General features: G+C 49.5%; 1 protein-coding gene across 1 annotated transcript in view; it reads right to left on the bottom strand.

Annotated features, from left to right (window-relative positions):
* The window catches only part of LOC112588045 (fasciclin-1-like), a 244,634-nt gene that overhangs the window by 109,124 nt on the left and 117,743 nt on the right, over positions 1 to 17,767 (bottom strand). The window lies entirely within an intron of this gene.

The following is a 17,767-nucleotide window of genomic DNA, read 5'->3' as shown; positions in this document are numbered from 1 at the left end:
ATTTTGCGAAAACGTGCAGTTCTGTCGGATATTTAATACTGTCCGACGACGGCGATGTCAAAGTGGGGAGGTACGTGTGCGAGTATTTCTTTCCCTTTCTCTCTCTCTTTCTCTCTCTCTCTCTCTCTCTCTCTCTCTCTCTCTCTCTCTCCCTCTCTCTCTCTCTCTGGCGGACATTTACCGCGACTTTCACATCGAGAGCCGTTGCACCGAATTTTTCGTACAATCGGCTAACACCCGGATAACATACATCCGCATGCGCCGCAACGAGCAACGAAATAAATACGCGGAAATCCAGCGGCCCGGCACGGTGCTTCCAGTGCAGAAAGCGAGGAGGATTTGTCGCCGGGGATTAAGCGAAATTTATAAAGTTCGCGTTGCACTAAATACCGTTATTAAGTCGCCTTTCCTTCCGCTCCTGCCGACACCGCGCGATCCCACCTCGGTTTCAGACTTGCCTTTCATGTCAACTCCCACGTACCGTTTCACCCTTTCAACCCGGCCGCCTTCCGAACGCCAGTAAACTGCGGATAAAGCGAAAGCAACTTGTTCTCCATCCTCCCCGCGACCTCCGCCCGCCCATTTGGCACTCGCTATCTTGATTCATCGAGTCGCCGAAAGCGGGGCATCCATTCCCCGAAGTTGACTGGGACTCGTTCCAAAAGGCGGTGAGAAGCGCGGTGCACTCTCTCGCGATGCGAGAACGCGATCGTGAAATTTATTTCGCGATGTAATTCCTGTCGTCATGCCGCATTGCCGTCGAACTTATATATCGTCCGTGGGAAATTCCACGTGTATTAAAGGCATCGTTGATTTGATTTCCGCAGGAACAAGAAGCGTGTATCTTCTCGTTTAGCATTTCGGCGATATAACAGAATAAAATATAAAATATATAGGATAGACAGAATATACATGTAACACATAATATAATAATACGAAGTATGCAATAGGATGTAGTCAGTTTAAGCTTTCAAGCTTGATCTTTCAATGTAAGAAAGATTTTTTAACTTTCAAATATTTTATTAACTTCTCCAGTTGACGATTTTTAATTTAACTCTATTCTATTTTATGCTACGCATCCTTATTTTCAAAATATTCCATCACATTCTATTTTTTATAATTTTTTAATTTAAATTTAAATTAAATATTTTTAAAATATTTTGTTCAACTTTCTCATTTAAATTAAAAAAAATTATTTGACAATTTTTTAATTAATATTTAATAATTAAATAGGACATTTTTTAACTTAAATTAAATAGAAAGAAATAAAGAAGAAATCCTTAATCTTACAATCTTAAGAAAATCTTTCTTAAATAAAAGAAAAGAGAGAAAGTCAAGCATAGAATATCTTTTCATCGTGTTCTATTATTTTATATCACGGATTGTTTTTTATATTTAGATTGTATGCATCGTTTATTTTTATATTATTACATGGCGTACAACATGGTGCGTAACGAAGTCTATCGCGATCGATGAGTGACACTCGCACGCCTGAGTTTTCTCGCATGCCTGATAATATCTGGTTACGTCCGACTACGTCTGCCTGTAACTACTGCTCGGCCAGTGGTAACAGACGGCTCTCACGATTCGCGTCCGACTCGCACCGAACCTCCTCTCCTGGTCGCCTTAATTTTTGGAAAAATTACCTGCACGAGCTACCACGAGCTTGGAAAGAAGGGAAGGTAAAAAAAAAGAAGAATTATTACGAACCGGTGCTTAACGAGCTGGTCTTATCGTCGCATCGACGAAAGCGCTGGGTCGCGCGTGCGTCGACACGACGCGACGGCCGGCCAGCCGTACTCTCGTTGGCCATATTAATTACACGCGCGATACATATCGCTCAAGGTGTTGAACCCCTGGTCGGGTGACACCACCGTTGGCCGAGCTTAGGTCGCGTTAACACGCGAGATAACGGCGCGCCGCGCGTCGTCGTCGTCCTCGTCGTCGTCGTCCTGCGAAGGAGCTGCCGACCCGTAACGACGGGGTCACGCGCGCTGTGTCAATTCGGCGCACACGGACGCGTCATTCCGACGAACGGGGCTTGCATGCGGCGTCGCTTATGCGGCTGTGCGCGGACCATTACGTCGTAATACACACTACACGGGTTACTGTAATGTGAGATATCCTGCGAAATTGTACGCGACTGCATTCGCGTGTAGTCGGCGTGTAGCGCGACCATTAAGCGACCAGACATGCACCGCGATAGCGCCCCATCGATGGATCCTCGATTCTAACCGCGCTTATTTCCTCTTCCACCCACCACTTCTCCTCCACCTTGTCCTCCTCTTTGGATCCTTCGAACCTCGCTTCCGACGTACCAAGTCTGTCGCATGACTGCTCGGTTAATATCGCCGACGCAGGAGCATCGGAGGAAACCGGGATCTCCGGCATTGCGGATGGAGGGGTTCCAGAATCTGCGGGGAGGAGGACTCTCGAGGAGAGAGACCCAGGAAACGCGTTATTCCGCGATTTAAAAATTCGCGAATGCGAGAACGTCTGAGGATAGTTGGCCGGGCGGGCGGTGTACCTCAAGGTTGCCGCGCGAAATCGCTGGCCTCGACAATCGCGCGAGTATTTGACGCAGCTCGGAATCCGCAAGTTCCCCAATTCATCTCTTTAAGAAGAGGATCGAGTCGGCAAAATCGAAGCGCACCGATCGGATTATTTTGTATCGGATTATTTTGTACTAATTTGTACCGTTGTTAAAAATGTATCCTGCGTAGTTTAAAAACCCGCAGCGCTGTTAACTTTATATGTTAAGTTAGCAGGACCACAAAAAATAAAAACAAACACAAAAGGCGGAAATAGAAATAGGTCTCAATTAGAAATTCGTACTTCTGATTGAGACCAATTTTATAATTTATAAGAACCTCAGGTAAGCTCCATAAGAAAGCTCCATAAGAGCTTCAAAAAATGTTCATATGAGCTCTAAAAAATAGCCTGCGTATACATATATATATACATATATATACAAGTACAATATTTTTCATTGATTTATATGTGTTTAAAATTTTAATTTTTATATATATTATATCACGCGTTTGTGTTATTTTATATCATACTATATTGTAACATATCGCGCGTATTGTATGTAAAATATATTTATTTTATATATTATATAACACTAGGTACAATGAAATGTACTAAAAAAAATTAAATAAAAAAGCGTTTAAATATGAATTTAGTTATTTTATTATTATTATTATTTATCCTATTTACTTCTCATGTATCCTTTATACCTAAATACCCAAAATATCCAAAGTCCTTCAAATTTCCTGCCTGAAATTCGGAATAGCTCCACAAGGTGTGAAATCTCCGTAAAATGGAAAATTCGAGATTCGGAGTTTTAACAGATTTGTATCAGGAGAATATGATAACCGAAGAGGTAGATTCCGGATTTCTGGCGGGAATCTTAAAACTTCTCGTTTTCTCAGTTTTCGGATTTTTGTATTAGAAACACATGATAACCGAAGAGGTATTCCAGACTTCTGTGGCGGGATTCTAGAAGTTTCTCATTTTCTCAGTTTTCGGACTTTTGTATTAGGAACATATAATGATGGAAAAGATATCCCGAATTCTTGGCGGGAAGCTAAAAAATTACAGATTTTCTATTTCCCGATTTTTATGCTATCAAAGTAGAGGACATCTAGGAAAACACATTTAAGGAAGTTTCAATAAAATAAGAGAATGTTATATTGAATATTATATATTTATTCTTTTTTAATGTACATTTATAAAACAATTATGTGTAATAAAAATAATTATATGTAATACAAGATATACAATTTATTACGATATTTACAATATATTAGAATACAATATGATATAATATATCAACATAACAGAAACGCTATATTCGGCGAATATTAATATTAATAAATCGATGTGAAACCTATCTATTCGTATTCGTATACTATCTGTAATTACATATTCAAGTTATACAAGGTGGTTTAAAAATACCGGAACCTCCGCATAACTTTGCAGAATCAAATTTTCATGAAAAACTTTAAATACAAAAGTTGTAGAAAATCGAGTAACGGACTTAATGGTGACCTTGAATTTGACCTTAGCTATGACCTACAAGGTCATTTGGAGGTCAACTTATGTTTCTTAAATGGGAACCCTTATTTTTTATTACACTGTTTTTTTCTACCAATTAATTTGAACAACTATTGTCTAAAACATTTTTTTATTTGCCTAATATTTTTTGAGATATTTGAGGAAAACTTGATAACTTTTTCAATATTTAACTTACGATATATCGCTAACCATTTGTCGGAAGAAAAAGTGGTACTAGACCTTCTTGCTTTATTTAGACTCAAGAATATATTATTACAATAGCGCCCTGACTTTTGTTAACTTACTGACTTTTGGAAATTTCAAAATCATCAAGTTCGTTACTCGATTTTCTACAACTTTTGTATTTAAAGTTTTTCATGGAAACTTGATCCTGCAAAGTTATCTGGGGGTTCCGGTATTTTTAAGACATCCTGTATAAATTATCTCGCATTCACTGTAAAAGTCGCGATTGGTTCCGCCGAGAGGAAGTGGTACTTTGCTTTTGAGCAAAACATATGCGATGGGGATCGGAGGGTAATTTCTAAAGAAATCCAGCGAATATAAAATATGTAATTACAGATCTTAATGGTATATTTTGCCACACGCATCTTCAGATGAAGCAGCGCCACAGTTTTCTTCGGCACGGTACGGTGCACAAAATTTCGATTAGTGGTTTAAATTATTACAAAATTATCCACTAAATAATGCGGTTTGATTTCACCGATTTGGTCTTGCTGTTAGCTTCAGAGAAGTTCCTAATTCCTCGCACATGGTGTCAGCTCCAAAGTTGCGCTCGAGTTATCGGAAGCGGTGGACTTTACGCGCGAGGACGAGTAAAAACGAAAGAAGTTCTTCCGATATCTCAACTTAATGAGCTCCCAGCTCCGCGAGGGGAAGAACTTTGCGTTCTCCGTGATCGAGATCTCTCTCTCTCTCTCTCTCTTTTAACAAACACGATCGTCGTCCTTCCATTTACATGTCGAGACGCCCGGCAGGCCGCTCGATACGCCGAAGGACGAGGTCGAGAAAGCACTTCGGCATCGCGTCGCGTCGCGAATTGCCGTCTGCACTTCCTGTTTTCCGTTTGGAAAACCGACGAGGAGAGTGCTTTCTACTTCGTTACCCCGTACAATCAAGCGCGAGAGCGAGAGCGCACGCCTGTTCCGCACCCTGCCAGCGGTGTAACTGTGCGACAATCGCGCGTGTCGCAGCATCCTCCATTTTCCCTCCTGCCTTTCCTTCGCCTCGTCCGTTCCACCGGCAAATTTCCGTTCCAATTTACCAGGACGACGTCTCCGGCGACGATGAGCCGCAACAGCCGCGCCGTCATCCTCGGTGCCACGGTGGACACCCGTGCCTTTCGATCCTGCGTTGCCGAGATCCTGGATCTCGGCTCGTTCATTCGCTCGCTCGCTAGTGATCGTATACGAAGTATACGAAAACGGCTGCGCGAATGATTCTAGCCGCGTGATCGAAGGTAGACCTTCGCAGAACTGACAATCGATACGCTCCGGTGATAATGATAACGTTAACAATAAACGGACGATTTACACGTCGCACAATCGCGCAGGCGTCCATGAGCTATTTATAATAACGAAGGCATTAATAATAATAATAGACGTCACGAAGGAGCGACGGGCACATAAAATTGGAACGTTTCGCGAATAGAACCGGCTCATTCACCAAATTGCTCAAGATGTATGACCGTCTATTTTGATCGTTTCGATTATTAAATACTCTCAGGACCCGCCGGTCCTGTTTAGAAAATTAGTCGAGCTGAGAACGATATTTACATCCGATTGCCAAAAATATTTCCCAGTCTCGTATGAAATTGAAGATCTATATAAATTATAAGTGAGATCTCTTCCTATTTAGAAACTTAATAAATCTCTACGTGAATTAATGTAAGGTTTCTCACCTCTCACAAACTGAAGAAGACAGGCGAATCATATCTCGCTAATCTTTTTATCTCGGCCAATCCAAATGTGAACCCAGAGATGATTTGGAGATTCTTCCACGTGTAGGATTGCAGATCTCTTGGTAAGTTTATTTATACGCGTTTATTCCGCAACTACCTTCGTGACGGAACAGAAAAAAGAATGGACTCGTCTGCGTCGAAATTTGTGCACACTCGTGACTCACCGTCTCGTTATCATTCCACCCTATCTGTGACTATCTCACTCGCTTTGTCGCTTCCTGTTTTTCATGCGCATCAAAGGATGACTAAACAGCGAAACGACAAGGAATCGAAATGGGCGACGGTGTCTCTTCAATGCTATTCCGTCCAAGTCGCTCGCGAGACTCGAGCTCGATATCGCCGAAATTTGCGGGATCGATGCAAAGAAAGCGGAATGTCGAGCCGGAGGATTCATCTCCCGCCGCGACACAAAATAATCGAGCCGACGCGACCGAGATGTATCTCGCCGCGAGATAAATTCGCGAGAAGCGCGACGTGCGGTCACGCGCTGACGTGTAACTTTTATCGGCGACACAAAACTCGTGGCCAAAGCGCTCGCCGGCTGCCGCGAAATTTCGCGGACACTTGAGTCCCGCAACTTATTCGTGTACACTTTAAACACGCGCGCACTCACGCTCTCGCTCGTGCGGCGGAATCAGGTCGCGTTAATTTTTCGCGTTAATTGTCGCGACGCACGGCGCCTGCCAAGTCGCGGCGGCCGGGTATAAATATATTCTACGCGGGAAAAAGAGACGACGCATTTAATGCGGCGTTCATTAACTTAAAAGCGTGCACAATTTCGTAATGGCGTCGGCAACATTTGCCGCGCGCCACCGCCAATATTTGCGTATTTGCGCGATTCACGGCTTCGCACCGCGCCTCGACTTTCCACCCGACGTATATACGCCACCGCCGCTTTAAGATCCCGAACAGCTGACGCAAACGCAATAGAGGCGCGGCCTCGGGATGTCACGGGGAACGTGTCTCGTAAAAATCCCTGATCCGCGCGCTGATCCACCCTGAAGGTCCTCGACCCTCGACCAATGCCTCCATGAGTTCGCGTCAAGAGCGAGGAAGAGAGGAAGAGGGGAAGAGAGAGAAAGAGAGAGAGAGAGAGGGGGGGGCGGAGGACGCAAGGTTCTTTTAGCGGTCATCAACTCCGAGATATCAACTCCGAGATGGTAAACGCGCGCAGTGTGATGGGGAGTCGTAAAATAGAATTTTGCAAGCCGCAAAACACGACCGCAAACACGGCCATCCGGGCGGGATTCGGCCACCGCCGGCCATCGTCGATTTTAGCTGACACTTTCCGCGCCATTTTCACCGAGCGACGACACCGAGAAAATCTTCCGACTCGATACGAAGATTATATTTTAAGCGGCCGGGAGAGGTTGACATGTTTCCATCCAACTTTCTTGGAAAGATTATTTTAGAAAGGTTATCGGCGAGGGTGAGGAAGAAAAACTAATTGATGCACTCGGTCAAAATTTTAGACCGAGGGATTCTTGGGATCTCTGCGCGTGAAGTCCGCGAGGACACGCTCGTGCCAGGCGAAGGATGCCGCGGAAAAGAAACCGCGACGCGAGAGCGCCTTGTAGATATATTCCAGCCGATATGAAGAAGCATTAAATTTATTCATACGTCCCGCGCGAAAGCTAAAGCAACAAATTCGCGGCGCCATGCATTATTCATAGACGGCCAGTGAGAGCAGGAGGAGGAGTGGAGGGAGAGGGACGTAGAGGTCCAACATTCCGTTGGATCTTTGCGTGAATCTTGCGCGTCGCGAAGATTTCTACTGACGTGCGGATCAAAGACGAGGAGGAGGAGGGGAGAGAGAGAGAGAGAGAGAGAGAGAGAGAGAGAGAGAGATAGAGAGATTTCTTAATGAAAAGTAACATCGCTGTTGCCGGTATCGTTTCGCGCGTCTGGTATCATTTATTCACGGTGGCGGCAGCGGCGGCGGCGGCGGCAGCGCATAATTATCTCGATCCAAATAAATCCCTTAAGAAAGCGCTCCAGGGCGAAGTAACTTTTTTCTGTTGTGCTGCACGTTCACCTCCGCTTCCATCGTTGTAAAATTAAACCCCGCTCGATGGGGGCGAGGAGGGACGCAGGAGAGGCACTTACGCGCGATGGGGGTGAAGTGTAATAACGCGAAATAAAATATCGATAAACCTCGACGATGATATACGCCGAGCGTAAATTATTCCCTCCAGATACACAGCGCGCGTCATTTCTCAGACGAGTTTTCAACTCGGAAACTCCATCCAGAACCCTCGCGGTCGAGAGGGTATACTTTTATTTAATATAAAAAAAGCGAAGTGGCCTCTCTCTCCTTCTCATGCCTCCTTTCCCCCCCTCTCTGCCTCGTTCTCTGCCATATCTCTCGCGGCTCGCTCCAAAGTAGATAAAGAATGATGCGCCGCGGCCGACTCGAGACGCATATTTACGTAATATTTTTCTCCTCACGGATTTTTGCCGGAACAATTATTATTCCTCTCCACTCGCCTCCACTCCTTCTTTCTTTTCTCCTCTTTTCTCCTCCCCTCTCCCCCTCCGCTCTTCTCCCGCCGACGTAGCAACGTGAATTATGTCCGCGCGCTCCGAGCAGAATCCACGGCCTCGTGACCCTCATGACGGAGTCCTGACTCACTCCGCAGGATGGGACAATTAACTCGACTGAATTGTCCGTTAAAAGGTCTCGACACTGACAGCTCAAGGCGATCTCCCTTTTAACGAACACAAAGCCCGTCTCTTTCCGTGCCCGCGTTCTTCCTCTTTCTCCGCAGCGCGTGGGTGCGCGCGAGTCCCGCTCAAGGCGTCATCAAAATCGACCTGAACGACCGGCGAATGTCGAAGTAGTCAAATAACGGCACCGGGGAAAGTTAAATAACGGCGCCCCGGTTGTCCCGATCTCTCGAATTTGTATCTGAGAGAAAGAGAGCATTGGAAGAGAGAGAAAGAGAGAGAGAGAGAGAGAAAAGAGGGGAGGGGAGGGGGTTCAGCGGAACGTTGAAAATTCGCGAGAGTTCAACTTCACACTCGATTGGACTCGGCTAATCATTCGCGCTTCCCGTCGGTCACGTCGAGTAAAATAGTCCGACGATTCGCGAGCTCGTGTGCCCGCGCGAACGCGGATTTGACGTCTCGCGTTAATCAGGACCTCAGCGTACCTACTTCGCTCCTCCCTGCGGTTGCGTCGCTCCGCTTCGCGGTGAATCAATGATAAGCTCTCGCTTTCTGCGAGCGCTCGGAGAGCGCAACAAACGCGATAGATTATATCCATGCCGCTGCCGGGATCATACCGAGTTAACGAAACCGGTGTCTGCCTATGGTGTGAGGAATTACAGGGGGGAGAGGGGAAGCAGAACCAGAGAGAGAGAGAGAGAGAGAGAGAGGGAGAGAGAGAGAGAGAGAGAGAGAGAGAGAGAGAGAGAAGGAGAGAGAGAAGCCCTTTGTAGCTTCTGCCAACGTCCGCTAACGAGGAAATATCTGCATCTCGAATTAAATGTGGAATTAACGCGACGAGTCGACTCTAATTGCGAGGAACAGCGATTCTGAGCGCGAGCTCGGCCGAGCGAGCATCTACTAATTATCCCTGCGACAGTTATCCGACAAGAAAATAAGCACATCGCTCCCACCCCGTCTCTTGCCCACTCTCTCTCTCTCTCTCTCTCTCTCTCTCTCTCTCTCTCGCTCGCTCCTCGCCAGTTACGTTAATGCGTTTCTTCGCGGCTATTTTTACCGGTAGTTCGCAACAAATACCCGAAGACGAGTAATTTCCGTCCCTGTCCCGGTTCGTCTGCGAGAAGAGGCGCCTCGCGTCTTGAGCCTCGAGCGGACACGACGACGTTTCCGCGCTCGCCCGCTGGCGAGCCTGAACAGACGTCGCGGAAGACACCGATCCGGCCGAGAGGAACAAGACGAGGAGATGGTGAAGGAGGAGGACGACGAGAAGCAGAGGAGGACCGCCTGCGAGTCCATATATCTTGTTGATGGATGTTGTTAGGGTCCGGCGATTGTGCCGTTTCTCTCTATCGCGCGCCCACCGTGTGCCTTTCTCGTCTTAATCCGGCGACGGTGACGGCGACGGCGACGACGACGACGACGACGCCGCGCCCCTTAGCAGCTGAGTTTGCATTTCTGTCGGCCGTAATTGCTCCTGACATATCCTTCGCGAGAGTCTCGAGATCGGCGAGCGATGCTGCGTCTCGAGCGAAACGCCGGCGAATGATGAACGGAGAGACGGGGTTGGAGAGGCAGAGAGAGAGAGAGAGAGAGAGAGAGAGAGAGAGAGAAATCATCCGAGAGGGGGATCATCCGCTACTTTGATCCGTAGATATCCGCGATCCGGCGTATTTGATTTATGTTACGTCCTGGAGCTTTGTAATCTTAATAATCAAATTTCGTCTCCGCGGAGAATCCGAGGGAAGTTCGTGTTGTTAAATATTAAGATGCCGCGCGTGAGAGAGGCGGAGTTAAATTACACCGACAGAGGGAAAACTTGGCGACGCCGTGAGTAAACTTCGTAATATCATTTGATGCTCGAGAAAGTAATCTATCCATCGGCCGCGTCACGCGCCCCCGATAATTGCGAGACGCTCGTTACCTCGCCGATTTCATTTCTCGGCGCAGCGCGTCGTCCCGTTCATCTGTCCCTAAGAGCTCCGATGAGAAAGAGAGAGAGAGAGAGAGAGAGAGAGAACTTACATCTGCCTAAGAGCAAGATCCGTCCGAGTCCCCGAATGACTTCTCTCAGCGGCTCGAATAGTTGCGGCGACGAGAACCGGCGAGCGAGAGAGAGAGAGAGAGAGAGAGAGAGAGAGAGAGAGAGAGAGAGAGAGAGAGAGAGAGAGAGAGAGAGAGCTCGATCAGCCCTGTCTGAGCCGATCAATCAGCGGCTCGATGTCCACGAGGATAACCCACGTCGCCAGATAGCGAAGATTCGCGATGAGATTTCGTGATTTTCGAGGGTGAAAGCCCGACTCATTGTCTCTCTCTCTCTCTCTCTCTCTCTCTCTCTCTCTCTCTGTCTCTGCTCTCTCCGTCCTACGTACGACCTCTCATACGCCTGATATCTCTATCTCCCAGCGGGCTTCGCCAAAAAGTAACGTCGTAAAGATCGAGATAATCCGGAGCACTACATTTCTTGCTAACCCGCCTGGCCCCGTACGCGCGCTCTCGCTGGCCGTGGCCCTCCCACACAATCCGGGGACGTCCGCAACCGGTAAATATCCTCCGCCTGTCGTTCGCCACAAGAGGACACAGGGGATGAGAGGAGGGAAAAGGAACAACGGGGTCGGTTTACGTCGCTTCTCTTTACGTCGTCGGCTACTGTCGCTATCTCGAGCGCCACACACAGCGGTCCATCTACCAAAGTTCAAAAACTCATCTCTCTGCCTCTTCCTACCTTCGCGAAGAGAAAGCTCCGGAAGAAAAGTTCCGAGAGTCAGCGTTCTTCCGTTCTGACGTATCGCAATCTATGGATCGTGTTCGCACTTTCCGTTCGGAGCGGTGCCGAATTTTCCGAGGGGATCGCGAACACCCCGCGAGAACGTTGCCTCGACGCGTCACCTCGTGTGAATTCGTTGGCCGATAGTATCCCTTCGCCCGTTGACTGATTGAATCATCGGCTGTCACGATGGCAGCTTCATCTTTACCCGCGGCAGATCGATCGCACGCCGCGCCGCGCCGTCACCACTCGGCGACCGCTTTCATTCCGCCTTCCTGATAGCAACAATAATCCCGCGTCTCGACAAGAGGCCTGCCTCCTCTCCTCTCCACCGGATACCACCGAACGACTGTGATTTACGAGGTCGACGAGGCGCAATAAGTTCCCCACGTCGATAAATCGAGAGCAAAAGCCGAAAGGCGATAACTTGTTTTGACGCCCTCCTCTCGTCCCCGAGAGTACTCGTGCCCCGTTATGGGATTCGGATTTCGAACGGTGACGGGGGGTAATGACGGCGGTGACGACGGCAGAAATTTATCCGATTCTCAACGTTGCTTCTAACGAGGCGGCGCGCTCGCGACACCCCTAATCCGCCGCTGTTAGCCACCCTTCTGCGTTCGTTATGTCGCGCGCGCGCACGCGCTCGACAAATCGCGGCTTGATCGAGAGAACGAGAAGGAGATCGACGAGGGAGACGCGGGAAATACGAAAAATTCAGGCCGCCCGATGGAGACGAGAGCGAAAGAGCGAGCGAATGAACGAGAGGGAGAGGGAGAGAGAGAGGGAGGCAGGCAGATCCAGCGATAAAACGCGAGCCTCTTTTTTCCGGCGCGCGACGCAACCTGCGCGACTAATTTAATAAAAGTTGCCGTAGAAGTTGGCGGGCCCATTAAATTCCTCCGAACCGCCACCAAATTAATTCCCACTAGGCCAACGGAGGCCGGCAAAGGTCTCCCGGCTGACTCGCGTCGTGGCCGGCGCGAATTAAGCTTCTCTTCAGCTCGCCGGGAACGCTCGGGCTGAACAAACGGCCAGCCAATTATGAATTCTCTCTTTCGGCGGCGACGCGCCGCTCGCGCGCGCGCGCGAGTACTATTTTAGTGGCCGCGCCTGGGCCCAACCCTTTTCCCGACCGCTATCTAGTTAACTTGACCCTGCGCCCTCGCCCTCCCCCGCCCGCCTATCCGACCCCACCGACAGAATGGTTAATTAGCATGAGAAATTTGCATCGGCGGCAAGAATCCCGACGGACCGACGACAAATCGCCCGAGAACGACGCGCGCGTGTATACGCTTCCATCCCCTTTCAACCCTCGCTCAGCCTTCATCACGGTCAGGATACACCGAGCGGAAGGTCGGTATCGAGGGAGCAGGTCCTATCGCGCGATCCTGGTCGTTATTTAAGTGAGTCCACGCATACATGGGGAAAAAACACACTCGCTGCGGATTTTCCGTCAGCGGAGAACCGGGAGGCTTCCTGCGGAGGAGGCTACGATCGGTCGAGGGTCCTCCGCCGGCCTAGTTTAATCCGACTGAGTTTTAATCGCAGGTGTTTCATTATGCACCGAGCGCCGCGCGACGGGCTGAGAAGACTGCGTCTGAGGAGCATCGCCGCGGGCGTCCGACCTTCGTCTGGCTCGACTCCTCTTGGAGGAACCCGCGGACGGTGAAAGGGAACGCGGCCGTGCTTTGTAGCTTGTCTTTGAGCCTCTCGAGAGGAGGAAAATACACGCGCTCCGCGTGTACGAGTCTGCGCTCTCGACGCGGATTTTTGCGATCGCCCCGACTAGAAATTTTGATCAGGTTCACCTAACATCGACAAGGACCTAATGGGGTGAATGAAAGGTAATCCTAAGTAAGTCAGTCCTTATAATGTCCTAACGACAAATGAGTAAGGAAGACCTTTATAAGGTTATAACGATTGGGTCCACATTAGGACCTTAATGTACCAAACTAGTGTATGATATAATATGGTTCAGTTAATCAGGTCCTTGTCTCCTGCCAGATCCTGTCAGGATCTTATTCATTGTACCTAATATGATTTGCATTATCAAGTTTTAACAAAACAATTTTTGGATGTCATTTCCAAATATAAAGATGTTTGCATTGAGAAAACACTTCAGATCACTTGAATATATTTGTAAAATGCTATAGAAACTATCCTTTTTTTAGCAGTCAATAAATAGTTGTAAAACTAACGCGACATGCAACTTTCCTCTTTAACACTACTTTATGTCTTGTCACCTTGTGATACCTTATGATCTTATGATATTCATTTTATGTTTCTTTCCCGAAACATTTTACAAGTATATTCAAGCGATCTAAAATATTATTTCATGCAAATATCTTTTTATTTGGAAATGACATGAAAGAATTCTCAGCGTGTCATTTGTTATTTCTAATGTCATCACCCAATATAGCCGTGGCGAGTAATCAGGAGCCATAATTTGAAAAGAAAAACGTAATAAGGACTCCATAAGGTAACTCAGTAAGGACCTGACTGAGGTCCTGATATCCACGCTGCGTTACATACATGACTTACTAGAACCCGATAGTATTACCTTATTGGGACCTGATGTCCAAATGAGGTTAACCTGATCAGGACCATGAGATAAATTTCTAGTCCGGGCCGTCGCGGCGACGGCGCGTCGGCGTGTCGGCGCTGCGGTTTTCGGCCGAAGCGTTCTACGCGGTTACATAAGCAGAATAACGAGCGGGTCGTCCTGCTACGGGATTCCTGTTACTTGAGGCTTTCGTTACGAGTCGCGCGAAAGAGGCGGGTGGACCCGCGCTGCTCCGTCGTAAATCGTCGGGCGATCCGCGGACGCGCGTGTTTACAGGCTCGGGGCGACACGGGCGACGCATATCGCGATTTCGCCGAGCCGCCGGCGTCCGAGTCGCCGTCGGACATCTATGGAGCGTTCGTCGGAGCGCGAGCGATGCGTCCAAATACGGACTCGGATAAAACGAGTTCCGGAGCGTTTCGGTCCCTCGAGCAGCGGCTCCTCTCTCCGGAACGCTCCGGAACGTGCATTCGAGAGCCAGACGCGGCTACTGGCGGATGCAATGCGTCTTTCTCTCGCTCTCTCTCTCTCTCACTCTCTCACTCTCTCTCTCTCTCTCTCTCTCTCTCTGTCTCTCTCTCTCTCTCTCGCTCGCTCTCTCACTCTCTCTTTCTCTCTTCCTCTCCCTCTCTCTATCTCTCCAGCTTGTGTACGACCGCGCGTTAACGCGTTTGCGGATAAGCCCGGGCGATCGGTCGCGTCGGCTGCACCCAACGAGGATTTAAAATTCATAATCCGCGACGCGGAAACCGCTGGCGGATAATTCCGTCGCCGCGAAAGGCAACCGCGCGCGGCGGCCCGCGTATTACGCCGACCGTCCACGTAATCTTCTTCTTAGCGGGCGCGCTAGTGAACGCGCCCATATGCCGCGCCTCGCCTCGGGTAATGTTTAACAAAACGGTCTCACTACCACCACCGCCCGCGCCGCCGCAGCCGCCGCAGTCGCCGCCGCCGCCGGCACCGCCGACGACGGGGGTGAAATGCAAATTTATCGCCACCTGGCGAAAAGGAAAATAAAAAAGAACGACGGGCGGAAAATAAAAAAAGAGCGGTCCTCCCACTGCGCGCTCGCCAGCCGGAGGTCGACAGCCGGAGAGAATTGGGAGAGAAGAGAAGAGAATGGCGCAGGGGGTAGCGAGAGGGTGATAGTAGAACGGGACAGAGGGAGATGAGAATGGACGCAGAGCGTGAACAGTGGCGAATGCAAAGATGGCTTGTGACGCGGTCGAGACCGCGACTGGACCGCGAGGAACGTCACGAAGGAGCCGCGTATGAAAACTTGAAGGAGAAAAAGCAGAGGCTAAACGAGCAGACGCCAAGGGAAAAAATATCAGCGCCATTTTCGCCGTGTACGAAATTGAAAGAGCGAGCGCGAGAAAAAGAATGGGCTGGAGAACGAAAATGAAAAGATAAAACAACATCGACGTTCGATACGCAAGCGGCGCGCCGACAGAGAGAGAGAGAGAGAGAGAGAGAGAGAGAGAGAGAGAGAGAGAGAGAGAGAGAGAGAGAGAGAGAGAGAGAGAGAGAGAGGGAGAGAGAGAGCAAGAGATGAGGAAGGAGAAAAACGAAGCGATGCACGCGAGCGCGTATGAATTTATAACGCCATATTAAAAATTCGCCTCGATAGCGCCGTCGATAGCAAGTCGCGCAGCCGAGGGGGGAAAATATTAGTCCAAGGCTTTGGAACTCCCGCAGACGCCGTTGGATGTTGGGGAAGTTAATGCCTGAATATTAATTATGGCGTCCAGCTGGCTGCGCGCCGGCCAATGTTTTGTTTCCGTTGTTTTGCCCGGTTGACCGCTCGCGCGCGCAGCGCAGCGCAATGCGGCGCGGCGCGGCGCGGAACAGCGCGCCGTATGGTCGTTTTCCTACGCTCGAGCCGGTAAAGCGTTAAACTTGCCCATTGTTCCGTCCGCGTATGCGTGACCGGGAAACGCGGCTTTTCCCATCCCCCGGCCGCCGATCTTACGCTACCCTCCCCCTCCTCTCGCGCTGGCTGCTCGCCTGGCTGCTCGACTCCTCGCGGAGATCCCAGCGATAGTAACTGCGGTTCAGCATCGGTCATGGCATCGATCTCTCGACCGGCCGAAGAACAAGAATACCCAGATGCATCGAGATAATATTACACGCGGCACTCTCTCTCTCTCTCTCTCTCTCTCTCTCTCTCTCTCTCTCTCTCTCTCTCTCTCTCTCTCTCTCATAATTCTCGCGCCCCTTTTCCGTCGGACAGCCGGCGATAATTCACACACAGGCTCGCGGGAAAAACGAGGGCACGGTCGGTTTGGGTGCTTTCAGAAGGAGACGCGATAAGAGCGAGCGCGTCTCTCCGTCGTGCGCGCCTATGCGGACGAGCGAATGCGCGTCCTGGTGGACACCATCGCGCTCGCGTACGCGAGGAGATCGCGTCGTGGAGATCCTTTAGAGATAGAGAGAAAGAGAGAGAGAGAGAGAGAGGGGGGAGGAAAATGAGGCAAACGCGAGCGCGTCCCTTTCTTCCCGCGTCGACGTCGTCGTTTATTGCTGGTTACCTTTACGAGGCAACAACATAATCACACTACGCCATAATATTACGACCGGCGAAAGTACGTCCAGGACATAAAAAAAAAGGTTTATTGGCTGTTTGCGCGGGCGTGTGACGCGTTACCGCGACGACGACGGCGTCGGCGACGCGTCGTTTGCGATTTCGTTTACAGAGACGATCGCGGATCTTATCTCTCGCGAGCGCGAGCGTTCACGGCGGCGGACGAAGACGGGAAATTTCCTCGGGATTTCCGCGGGATAATGCGCCCGCTGGAAAGGATAATGCACCTGGGAATACGGGACGGGAAGGGCATGATTACCCGTTGCTTTTCCTTCCTACCGGGTGTCGCGGAGTTACTCCGGACGAGATTTACGAGGCAGCTCGTAAAGCAACCGATGAAATTTAAATTTTTGCCGGTCGCACACTTTTACGACGGCCGGGCGGGCTTCAAACACTCCGGCCGCTGCGCGGACGTTTGCGTACGTGTTTGTGTACGGCAAACATTAGAATTAATATCATCGTGCGCGAATAAATCCTCGGGCCGCCGTCAATATCGTCAGACGAAGCGCCCGCGCGAGTGGATATTTCCGTTATGTTCGGACTCGAAATTTACCTTCCTCGCTCGCGATTACATAAAGAAGATACTCCCGACTGATTGGCCAGATCTCGCGAAATACGCCGAGAATGTATATAATCCGAGATAACAGAAAATATCGGCGATATTGAAATCTCGTTCTCGCGAGCCGCTAATTACATGTTGGGCACTTATGACCACGGTCGCAGAATTTGCAATATCGAATGTCTCGGCGATGAGATGCAATCTCATCGCCGTCAATATATTCCCTCACCTTCCTTCTTCTCCTCCTCCTCCTCCTCCTCCTCCTCCTCCCTCTCTCCCACCGTCGGTCGACTCTGAAGGAGAAACGCGAAGGGTAGCGTGAGATAAGGAAGAATTGAAAAAAGGAAAGAAAGGAGACAGATAGAAAACGAGGGAGAGAAAAAGACAGAGGAAGAAAAAGAGGGAGAAACCGACTCCCGCGGTACTACGCATTCCACTGCTAACAATAAGTCCGCTTTACACCGGCGACGAGTTCGCCGAGCCGCGGCGATTAAAGCTCTGCAAACGACCGGAGATTAAATCGCGCCCGCCGCGGGCCGCGTTTTCGCGCAGGGCGGAGCAGGGCGGGGTGGCGCGTTACGCGGTCGATATTA

Source organism: Harpegnathos saltator, unplaced genomic scaffold, assembly GCF_003227715.2.
Source record: "Harpegnathos saltator strain DR-91 unplaced genomic scaffold, Hsal_v8.6 scaffold103, whole genome shotgun sequence".
NCBI classification, from domain to species: domain Eukaryota; kingdom Metazoa; phylum Arthropoda; class Insecta; order Hymenoptera; family Formicidae; genus Harpegnathos; species Harpegnathos saltator.
The sequence above is the reverse complement of the archived record's forward strand: the minus strand, read 5'-3'. Positions and strand labels throughout refer to the sequence as shown.